The sequence below is a fragment of the Cavia porcellus genome, unplaced genomic scaffold (assembly GCF_034190915.1).
Source record: "Cavia porcellus strain 051 isolate PalLab524CR breed Dunkin Hartley unplaced genomic scaffold, mCavPor4.1 scaffold_1, whole genome shotgun sequence".
In the NCBI taxonomy this organism is placed as follows: domain Eukaryota; kingdom Metazoa; phylum Chordata; class Mammalia; order Rodentia; family Caviidae; genus Cavia; species Cavia porcellus.
The window spans coordinates 37077205-37089356 of NW_026947484.1; positions in this window are offsets into that span (position 1 = coordinate 37077205).

The window sequence follows — 12152 nt, forward strand, 5'->3', positions numbered from 1 at the left end:
CTCAGAGTAAGGCGCTAAAGAAATTGCACCCAGTTTATCACTCATAAGAAACCAAGTTAAGACTAGTGAGCCCTAGGGAAAGGAGGAAACAGGCACCAGGCATTGAAAAATCTGTGGGACAGTGAGCTATAGTGGTCATAAAGAGTGTATCTAGGGATGGACAAAAGACACTAGAGTAGTGACAGAGTACACATATTTCTCTTTGCACCACTGAGATCTACAAAGCTCTTTCCTCATGTGCTATTTACCCACTTCCTACCTCCAAGTATCTCAGAAGCTCAGCACCCAGGTGGGATTCCTCCCACATCCCACCAAAAGCTTCTGAACTCATTTGAGCTTCCTCTAGTTGTCTCACAAGGACTGCCGAATTCCAATGAAAAGAGCCCTTTCCTGGAGGGGAACAACACTGGATTCGCACGCTGAATATAGACTGCAAGTCATGGGCAGAGTCTTGCACGGGCAGAAAGTGTGGTCAGAGGTATTGCACAGTGTACTTACCTGCAAAGAGGAAGAAAGGGTAGAAGTAAGAAACTGCAAGCATTATTTTGGAGGTAAGTGAACAGAAACCAAGGGACATATATAAGCAGAAGACTGGGCACTTGAGTAAATCTTCTATGCCTTTCTCCTTTTTGATACAACTGAAGGCATCTGGTCATAAGTTGTATGCGTGGCTAGACATGTCCACAGGAGCACAGCTGAAATCATCGGAGCTCTGCCTGCAAGAGGAAATAGAAATCTCAGTGCTCTGTCTGGAATGCACAGCCCCCTCATCCCTGGTAGGGAGGAGGACAAGTCATTGGAGGGCAACCTACTGTAGCGCAAGTTGAAACATCAAAATGTATAGTCACAATGACCAAGAACTTGAGCTCAACCCAACACAAGCATTACAACACAGTATTCCTCTATTTTTGCCTGAATGGCTACACTGGTTGAATTCTGACTGCAGTCAGAATAGGATAAATAGGACTAAGAAGACATTTCTGTGGTTTGCTGTGTGAGTTTTTTGTCCCCTAATGTTTGTGTATGTAAAATGTAGAGTAAGAATTAACCACTGATTTAGTTTATATGGTATTACTCATGGTCACAAAAATGTCCATGGAGGATCCAAACACAAGCTATCAGGATATCAATTGTTTGATAATGTAATATTTACCCTCAATTTGCAATTGTTCTTCCTTCCTTCTTTTCTTTTCCTATCCCACAAATGACTTTTCAGACCTGATTCCTCCATCCTTCTACTCCAGATATAAAACTAGTATTGGCATATTTATATGTTTTACTTCAATTTCCTGTTGTCTTGTTTCTTTTTTCCTTTTTCTGAACCATTCCTCCTTTTTTCTTCTTCTACCTCCTACATTCAAACATACTTATCAGTGATATTTTATTATCTTCCTGTGCTACTGAAAAAAAATGCAAAATTTCCAAACAAATTTTAAATCATGTGAAGATAAATGATTGATTCTGAACATGTTAATGTAATCAATAGTTGTTCTCACTTTGTAATGCAATAAGGGACCTGATCCAGTTTTAAATAGGATTGCAAAACTTTAATAACCATCAAAAGAAAATGAAAGATAAGGTCACTTTACAGAGAGACATATACTAACCAATGAAATAACCAAGAGAAATTTTTAACTAATCAGTCTTCAACCATCAGCAGAAAAACAATAGAAACATGAGAAAAGAAAGGAACAAAAGGCCTTCAAAAACTCTTTATCTCCTCAAAAGCTGAACTTAGAGGTACTACAGTGGAGGAAATTTCAGACAAAGAAGTAGAAAGCCACACACTTAAAATGTCTAAAGGAATAAAAAATGAATAAGCAAATTCATAAGGATATTTAGTGAGTTCAAAGAGGAAGTAGGTAGATTTAAAAGTTAATAAAATATTTAATTAATAAAATTTATGAACTTAAAGACAAAGACAAAAATTGAACACGATGCATGATCTCAATGACTATATTAGTAAACAATTAGATATTACAAAAAAGAACTAAGAAAATATCTTGGATATGAAAAACTCTTTTAAAATATAGGCAACATGAAAGAGAAATGTAAAGAAATGCTGTCAGGATTTGAAGACAAGGTTAATGCCATAAATCATAAAGAGACCAATAAAAGGTTATAAGATGATACAAAATGTGTAAAAATTTATCCTTCAAAATCATACATAATGTTCCAAATTAAGGGAATGAATTCAACTTCCAAGTAAATGTGATATGTCAATGCACTGATTTTCCAACATAAATGTCATTATTATGCAGAGGCAACATAAATAATAAAAAATATAATATAAAAGATTTTTTCATTTGTTCTACAAATGAAATGTTTTAAAATTTTTCACTTATTTAAAATTGTCTTTTCTTTAGCATCATCAGATTGAGGTAAAATCTACTTTTATAACAAAATTCTGTTCACAAGTAACTTGCTGTATAAACTTTTTTCTCATAATACACTCTAATTCTATCAAATTTTCACGCTTCACCCCCAACATATTTGCTGTTGTATCTTCATTTTCTACATAAGTTTGTTAAAGTTCATCTCAGTCTGTGGAAATTTCGATTTCTCTGCTGGTTTATCCAAATAGATTACGAGTTTCTTAAATGTAATATGTGATATGCATCTTTCTGTAGAGACAATCTAGGCATTCACTAATAGATTTATCCAAGCATAAAATTAGACAACCAGATTCCACAATCCTTTGTAGTTGAGTTTTACTATTCTACTACATTAGTAATAGAAATAGCATGAGTTCTAACAATGCATTGTGAGTAGAAGTACATAGTTTTGAAGTCCTTTGTTTGAGTGTAAGATTTCTACATCTCATCCTCTATGCTGTTTCCCATGCCCATGTCATAATATATATGGCAGTGGTGACATAAATTCTGGGAAAAGGTGGTTTGCTAAATTATCATCAATAGAGATACACCTCTTGCAGGTAATAAACATAGTTTTACACTTCCCACTGGAAAAAACAATAATGCAGACTACTGAATCAAACTATTGAGTTTTTATGTTTTGCCTTACCTTCACTAGCACTAAGAAATTTGATGTTATTTTTATAAGCTTAATATCTAGTACTTTAAATTATTTCTATAATACTTGCTAAGTGAACAAGTAACATATCTTTGAATTTTCTCTTCAATATTATAATGTGTAACCTTCAAATATAAAACTCTTTTTAGTAACCTAACACATTCACTTTGATTTCTCATCACCTTAAATATGGCAAACACTCAATTACTTGTTCATCCAAAATCCCATGAATAGCTTGACTTTAATATTTCCATTAAATATGAAGACAAAATCAGTTTAAATAGTTACACGCAGCACATGGATTTAAATATCTTAATAAAATTTTAGTTTTGCAAAAACTGAACTATTATTTCATCAATAATACTATCCTCTCAGTTATAAATCATTATTAAATACAAGTTCAAATAAATAGTCTTAGAAAAAAAAATGAATGCCATTTGCAGTTAGAATATAAATTTTTCTTGACTTAGAAGAAAATTTATTAAGTTTTACAGTTTTCATAATTTCTGGAGTTATTAGAAAATCCATGAAGCCACTGCTGTACTCAGATTGCTTTCACTCCATCAGTATTTCGCTGTGAATGGCATACTTTTAAACAGATGTTTTAATGGTTCTGCATATATTTCTAGGTAGCTTGATAGCTGTAATATATACAAAAAAGTGGTGGGGAATTACAACTACTGTATTGGCTATTTTTGCAATATATTCTCTTTTTCAATAAATCTTCTCTAGATGAAAAGATTGTCAACTACACTTTTTACTTTCAACTCCTGATTTTTTTGACATGACTCATGCTTATCAAGGTCTGGTGATGAAGGTCAGGAGGGGGAGATAAATTTTTTAAAAAGATCATTCAAATTTGAGCTGCCAAAGTACAAAGAAAAAAGGAAGAACTATAAAATATATTGGTAGCAAAGAACATGATAGCATAGATCACGTGTAAAGGAAGCTGTACAAAATATGCCAGCATTATGAAACACATGCTATGTGAAAGAATGGTGGAAATGCAGAAAAAGTTCTTAAAAACACCAAAGAATACGCCACTTATTTATCTGATAGCATTGTCCTTCTCTAACATTCAGCAGTTCTATTTTATTTTCTTCATGGCATTGACACATAGATGTAATATCAGAAAAAAGAGGCTTAGTATTGATAATGAGCAATGATATCATGCAAAGTCATTTGAACCAGAAATAATCATCCTGTTCCCAATGAACATTCAAATAGCATTCAGAAACATATTTTCTCATCGTGTCCACACAGACCCAGGATAACATGCTGTTTCCTAGCATATGCACCTCAGCTTGTGGAATACAGTGTTCTGACTCCACTCATACCATGTACGAGGAATTAATTTAAACAAATGTTAAGTGAGTCATTTAACTTGTGCACGAATAAAATATTAGGACAGTTTATACATATGCCTCGAGCCTAAGAAACAACTCCTTTTTCTTATGCTTGTCACAGCAGGGGTTTCCGGTGGATGAATGGCTTTGAGATCACATTAAATGCCTTGCAACTTATTTACATGCTAGAATAAAAATGTACAAAGCAAATTTTATCCTTGTGTAAATCAGCCGTTTATGGATCTAGGTGCAAAAATCCATTGCAAGGGTGTGAAAACACACAAAAGAATTCAGGACCATTAGACCAAACAATGATGCTTCACTCCTCTTAATCATATTTCAACCAATTGAGAACTGTGGAAAGAGCAAGAATTCAGATCACAATAAAGGAACCTGAATGTGCTTGAATATTCTTCAATGGCCTGAACTTCATGTATAAAGTTAAGTGATTAAGAGATTATCTTACACACACGATGTGAAAAACAAGTTATACTGTTAATTTTATCTATAATGAACAATGTTAAAGTATTATTTTGAGTATAACAATTATATAAAATTTATAAGGTATAATGTGACATTTTGATTTCCACAAACATTGAGTAATGATAAAAGAAAAACAACTAGCATACTATCACCTAAACTTTTATCACTTTATACTGAATACATTCAAAATACTTTGCAATTAGGAAACTATTATTGTGATTATATATATAGATAGATAGATAGATAGATAGATAGATATAGATAGATATAGATGTGTATATATATGTGTGTGTATATATATGTATATATACATATATGTATATGTATATATACATATATACATATATATACATATATATATGTATATATATATATATATATATAGAGAGAGAGAGAGAGAGAGAGAAACAGAGAGAGACAGAGACAGAGACAGAAAGGCTTGGGTTACCTTGCATTGAGATTATCGCATATGCATTTTCAATTTGTTCTCTTTTTAAATTTTATTTAAAGAAAAAATTAAAACAAAAAGGGTAGAAATAATACAAATTTGAAAAAAATCAACACTAAGAAATCACTAGTTGATAAATTACATACAGTTCTTGTTACTGTTTATATTAGAGACATAATGTGATGTTTATAAATACGATTCTTATTTATTTCACTTGTGAGGATAGTCTCAAGTTGCCTCCATTTACCTATGAAGGCCTCAAGATCATCCTTTTCTATAGATGAGTAATATTCTGTTGAATAAAAATCCCACATCTTTTCATCCACTCTGCGGTTGATGGACATTTTGGTTTTTTTCAAGATTTAGCTATTACAAATTGTGCTACTATGAACACGGGTGCATATGTATCACTGTGACACGACATTTTCAGTTTTTCTGGAAAAATACCCAGGAGGGAATGCCTGCATTTAGAACTTGCAGTCCTCGTCTTCTGAGAAATTTTCACACTGATTTCCATAGTGGCTTCACCAGTCTGTTCTCCCACCAACAGTGGAGCAGTGTTCCTTTTCACCTGCAGCCTCACCAACATTTGTTATCAGTTGATTTCTTGATGGCAGCTATTCTTTCTGGAGTGAGATGAAATCTCAGTGCTGTTTTAATTTGCATTTCTTAAGTGCCCATTGTTGGTGAACATTTCTTCATGTATTTATTTGCCATTTGTATATCTTCATCAGAGAACTGTGTGTTCATCTCAGATACCCATTTTTTGAATTTGGGGGAGCTTGATATTTTCAATTATTTATACGCTCTGGATATAAGTCCTGTATCTGAAGGGTTGCTGGTTAAAATTCTTTCCCATTCTGTGGGTTTTCTTTTCACTTTGTTGGTGATTTCTTTCTTTGAAGTACAGAAACTTTTCAATAATATGATACCCTAGTTGTTGGTTCTTTGGAGTGTTTCCCGTGCAGTTTGTATTTTATTCACGAATTCTCTGCCTACCCCTATGTCCCCACGACTTCTACTTACTTTGTCTTCCAGTAGATTTAGTATTTTTATTTTAATATTTTGATAGTTGATCCATTTTGACTTTAGTTTAGTGCATGGACCTGGGTTTTTCTTTGTTGGTAAGATTTTACTTACATTTTCAACTTCAATAACTGATATTGGGTTATTCAAAATTGCTATATCTTATTGGTTGAGCTTTGGTAGTTCATATGATTCTAGGAATCTATCCATTTCCTCTGTGTTTTCCACTCTATGTGAGTAGAGATTTTCAAAGTAGGTATTCATGATCTTTTGAATTTCCATAGATCTGTAGTAATTTCCTCCTTTTCAGTCCTTACTGCATGAATTTGGGTTTTTCCTTTCTTTTTCTTGGCAAGGTTAGCTAGAGGTTTGTCAATTTTATTTATTCTCTCAAAAAATCATCTTTTTGATTTATTAATTCATTATAGTGTTTTTTCAGTTTTAATTGCATTATTTTCTACTCTGATCTTTACTATTTCCTCTCTTCTATGAGCTTTAGGTTTTACTTGCTCTTACTTTTCTAGAAGCTTGAATTGAAGCATTAAGTTGTCTATTTGTACTCATTTTCTTTTCTCGATATGACAATTTACTGTTATATATTTCCCTCATAAGATCACTCTCATTGCATCCCGCAGATTATGTTACATTTCTTCTGCATTTTCATTGAACTGCAGGTATTGATTTATTTCTTCTTTAATTTCATCTATAGTCTACTGGTTGTTCATAAGGTTGTTATTTAATTTCCATGTATTTATGCAGGTTTTGCAATTTCTTTTGCCATTAATTTCCAATTTCAGTTGCTATGGTCAGATATTATGCATTGGAGATTTCTGATACCTTTGTATTTACTTAAGACTGTTTTATGGGATAATATATGGTCTATTTTGGAGAATGTCCCATGCACAGCTGAGAAGAATCTGTATTCTGATGTGGTTGGGTGGAACACTGTGTGAACACCTACTAAGTCCATTTATTCATAGGTATGATTCAATTCTATTATTTCTTTGCTGACTGTTTGTCTAATTGATCTACCTCTTTGTGACAATGGGATATTAACTTCCTCTGTTATAATTGTATTCTTGTGTATTTTGTTTTTCATGTTCATTAGTATCTATCTATATAGTTGGGTACTCCTATATTTGGTGCATATATATTTATAATTATTAGTTCTTCCTCTTGTATTTTTCCACTAATGAATATGTAGTGACCTTCTTTATCTCTTTTTAATCATTTTAGGTTTGAGGTTCACATTGTCTTCAAATAGAATAGTTACCTCGGCTTTTTTCTGGGTTTCATTGCATGGAATACTGTTTTACATCATTTGACTTTTCACCTATGAGTTTCCTTTTGGGTCAGATGTGTTTCTTGTACACAGCATATTGTGGGATCATGTTTTTTAATCCTTTCTGTCAACCTTTTTCTTTTGATAGGTGAATTAAGGCCTCTTACATTTATGGATATCACTGATATGTACTGGGTTGACTTTGCCAAGTTACATTCCAGCTGTTTGTTTTCTGCCCCCTCCCCCTTTTAATTGGTTGTCCTGCCTGGTGGTTTGTTTCTGTTGCTGTTCTGGAGATTGTGGTTATTTTTATCTCTATCTAGTATGTCTTTCAATAATCTTTCCAGGATTGGTTTAGTGGACATGAACTTCTTCAGTTGTTATTTATCATGGAGGTATCTCGTTTCTCCATTAAATTTGAATGAAAATTTTACTGGATACATCAATCTGGGTTGTAAGTTGTTTTCTTTCAGGGCTTGAAATACCTCACTCCAAGCTCAGCTAGACTTGAGGGTTTGTGCTGAAAAGTCTGCTGTGATTCTAATGGGCTTTCTTTGATAGGTGAGTTGTAAGTTTTGTCTAACAGCTTTTAGTATTCTGTTTTTATTCTGTATGTCTGAGATCTTAATTATTATAGATCTGGGTGTAGATTTATGTTGGTTGTGACTGTTTGGCATTCCATATGCATATATATTTTTCCCACATGTTTGGGAAATTTTCTGCTATTACTTCTGTGAATAGTTTACTGACATCAGTTGAGGTAACTTCTGCATCTTCACTGATGCCTATTAATCTTATATTGTTTTCCTTGGCATTATGTTGAAGCTGTGGATTGTCATTTCATGCTGCTTAGTTATTTTTAAAAGTTCTAGCTTTGCATGATCACTAATTGTGATCCTGTCCTCAAAGTCCAAAATCCTATCCTCAGCTTCATTTAAACGGTTTTGCCAGTTTTCAGTAGAATTTTTTTGTTTCTTGGATGTCTCTTTGCGTTTGTTTCATGGATTCCGCTTATTTTCTATGTTGTTCATTCAAAGTTCATTTCAATCAGTTTCCAATGCTCCTGTACATTTTAAAAATATATATATTTCTTCTCTAGTTGCACTGTGCAACTCCTTTACTAAGGTTGTTATTTCTGTCTTTACATAAGAGATTACTTCTAATTTGATTTCATCTATAGCCTCATGGATTTGTTTTTTGTTTGTTTGTTTTGTTTTGTTTTTATTTCACTTGTTATCTTTTCAGAGACCTCTGGCATGTGACTTTTGAAGTCCTCTATTTCAGTGTCTCCTGGACTTGCTCCTGGTAGACTAGTCATTTGAGATTACATTTAGTTTTTCCACTTTGCCATTTTCCCATTTTGAATTAATATTTGGTTTTCAATGCCTCTAGTCTCAACTTTTGGTAGTGTGTTTCTAGGTTCTTACTGTAAGGTTGACGTTTATCCAGTTGCTGGTTCCCACAATGAAAAGGTGATCCCATAATGAAAAGCCTTGAGTGAGTCCTATATTCTTCTTAGGCTGACAAGCCTAGGAACATTGATAGAAATCAACCCTTAGTTCCTGCTGTTGCTATATCTTCAGGTTGTTTAGAGTCAACAGTTCTCCCTGTTTATAGTGTTTGTTTTGGCCAGGACCCTGCTGTGTCTCTGGGTGTCTCATAGGCCCTTTTAATTTTCTCCAGGTTGGGGGAGGCATTATTGAACCTATTTGATGTTCTTTCTGTGAAGGAAGGGCTCATTCACCCTCTTTTAAGCTTACCAACGGTCTGCTTCTGGAAGAGGTATTACTCCTGTTTACCCACTGAAGTTGGCAAACTGTATGCCTATTTTAGAAGCAGACTCACATCACAGATGGAAGCCTGCTGAGTTATTCTGTTTGGATGAAGGGCTACTGAGTCTCCCCTCAATACACCATGGTTAATCCACTGCAGTCCAAGGTGATGAGGGGAGGAATGGGATCCAGGAGCTGGGGATCCCCAAAGGCAGCAGTGTGGGGGCATCGCTATTGTCTGAAGTTCCTGGCTCCCGCGAGGTGGTCAGCTGGGATGGCAGGTGTGGCAGGTGGGACCTAGGTCTGGCCTGACCCTGCCTGCACCGCTGGCTGGAGTTGCTGGGTCCTGTAAGGTGCTCAATTTGCTCTTTAAAGTATATAAAGTAGTGGGTTTTCTGTGTTGTATAGCATCTTGTAGGGTCCCTCAAATCAGTTTAACATTATCTGTTGAAAATATATCACTTTATTTTTATTTTCCTGGAATGTTTATATTTTTTAAAACTATCTATATGCAAAACAATATTATATTATATGCATAAAGAAACTGTACTGCTATAAACATGCTTGTACATATATCATATATCACTATGGTATAATTTTTTTTTAATTCTTTTGGGAAGTTACCAAGTAGAATATGTGGGTCAAGTGGAATTTCTTGTCCTAGTTTTGTGAAGGATCCCCACACTGATTTCCACGATGATTCCAGGAGTCTATATTCCTACCAACAGTGAAGGAGTGTCCTTTGTTTCTGCAACCTCACCAGCATTTATTATTGATTGATTTCTTGATAATAACTATTTCTGGAGGGAGATAAAATGTCAGCATTGTTTTAATTTGGATCTCTTGAATGACTATAATATTTGAATGAATGTAGTGTTGAACATATTATATTTATACTGTTAAGTAAACTAAATTTAACTAACATGCAAATATACAAATATTGCATTGTCTCTCTGGTGTGAGAAACTGAAAATGTAAACAAGAGCCAAAATTTGTAACTCATACTGTGAAATAGCAAGAGATTGTTTAAAAGAAAAAGGAAACTTGGGAGAGGGGAATGAGAAAGGGAAAAGGGAAAAGAAAAAAAGAGAAAAGAATGAAAAAAGTGGAAATAAAGCTTTTGTAAATAAGATGGACAAAGGGGTTGAAGGCAGGGGAGAGGAATGGAACAAAAAGAGGAAACAAATTCTCTATGATGAGGATGATCCGGATGTATATGTAAATTATATGAATAAACTTACTAAAAATAACACGCAGAAAAGAAATGAAATGTTCTCATAGAATCCAGTACAAAAGAATGTGACACATAAAACCTAAGATTTTGGTGTCCGGTGTTAAATATTGAGACTAGTGATAATAAGGTTAATTTAATAAAAGAAGAGAGCAACAAACAAGTGAGTTTAAAAAAAAAAAACCTGCACACACCTTCATTAATCCATATCCTCTCATAACTTTATCTTTTCTTTTGATATAAAACTGTTATAAAATATAAACTTTCTAACCTTCATAGGACTGTAAATGGGGAACTGAATTGGATATAACAGAAAGTTAATCAATGTAATTACTATGTACTGCAAACATGTACTAATAAGAAAAAGTTAAAAACAGAATCAAGTCTTTAAAAAGTTATATATGAAAAGAAAAACTTTCAAGTATGAACAGAGTTGAAAAGATAAATAGTAAAAATAATTTTGAAATCTGCATCATGAAAGAAAATCAAACCAAACAAAAGATAGATGTACAATCTCAATTTTAAAAAGCTTAAAAGAACTTCTGCTGATTAGTGAAAGAAAATCATAAGTTCCTTAAATGAGGTGATAAATCAAAACAATATCATGATAATTAAAACCCTAAACTTAAGTAAATTATCAAGAAGATCATGTAATTAGAAACTTAGTAAATTGATTAGAAACATCAAGGGTTAGTTTCAACAGTACTGCAAACTTAATGATTGCAAAAAGGACTTTGAAAACCAGAATGAATACAGATGGAAATGGACAACTGTTTGATCATTATGTCTACAGATATATATGTGGAAGGCAGTGGAAATGTAACAGAAAATATAATGCTACTTCTGAAGCATAGAGTTAAAATATAGTAAACAAGAGTAATATAACAATATACTCAATGAATTTTCATGAAATGGGCAAATTAAAAAGTGAAATTTGATAATATACACTGTACTCACAGAGGGCTATTTGGTAAAGTTGAATATAAGATTTTTTGTCTTACATTTTTAAATATAAGATATAAATATATTTTTGTATCTTATTTTTTAAACATACATAAGCTATGTAGTTGTCAACTATGAAGAACCCAATGAATGAGACACACCAAATCATTTCCCAAAGCTTTTATTCTTCTGGAAACATGTCATGAAATATGCCAAGCCAGTAGCAGAGTAATGCTAGGTGACTTGAACAAGACAGTTTCTATGTTTCTCTCTGAACTTCTCTGTATCTCTAAACTTCCATTTTTTGAAAAAAGGGCTATGAGTTGAAATTCTACATTGTTCATTCCCTTAGTGACTAAAGTTTTGTTTCTCTCAAGGTTTCTTTTTTATTTAACATAGTATGATGGAACAATTTGTGTATTTAATATAAATACAGTAGAATAATTGTAGAATTTCCAAAATTCTACAGGGAGAACAGAATAACATGCTCAAAATTATACTTATTTCATATAATTTCAAGAAATTATAATTTGTACAGTAAAGTTTTTCTATGAATTTATATATATTGAGATGGCAACTTTAAATTTTA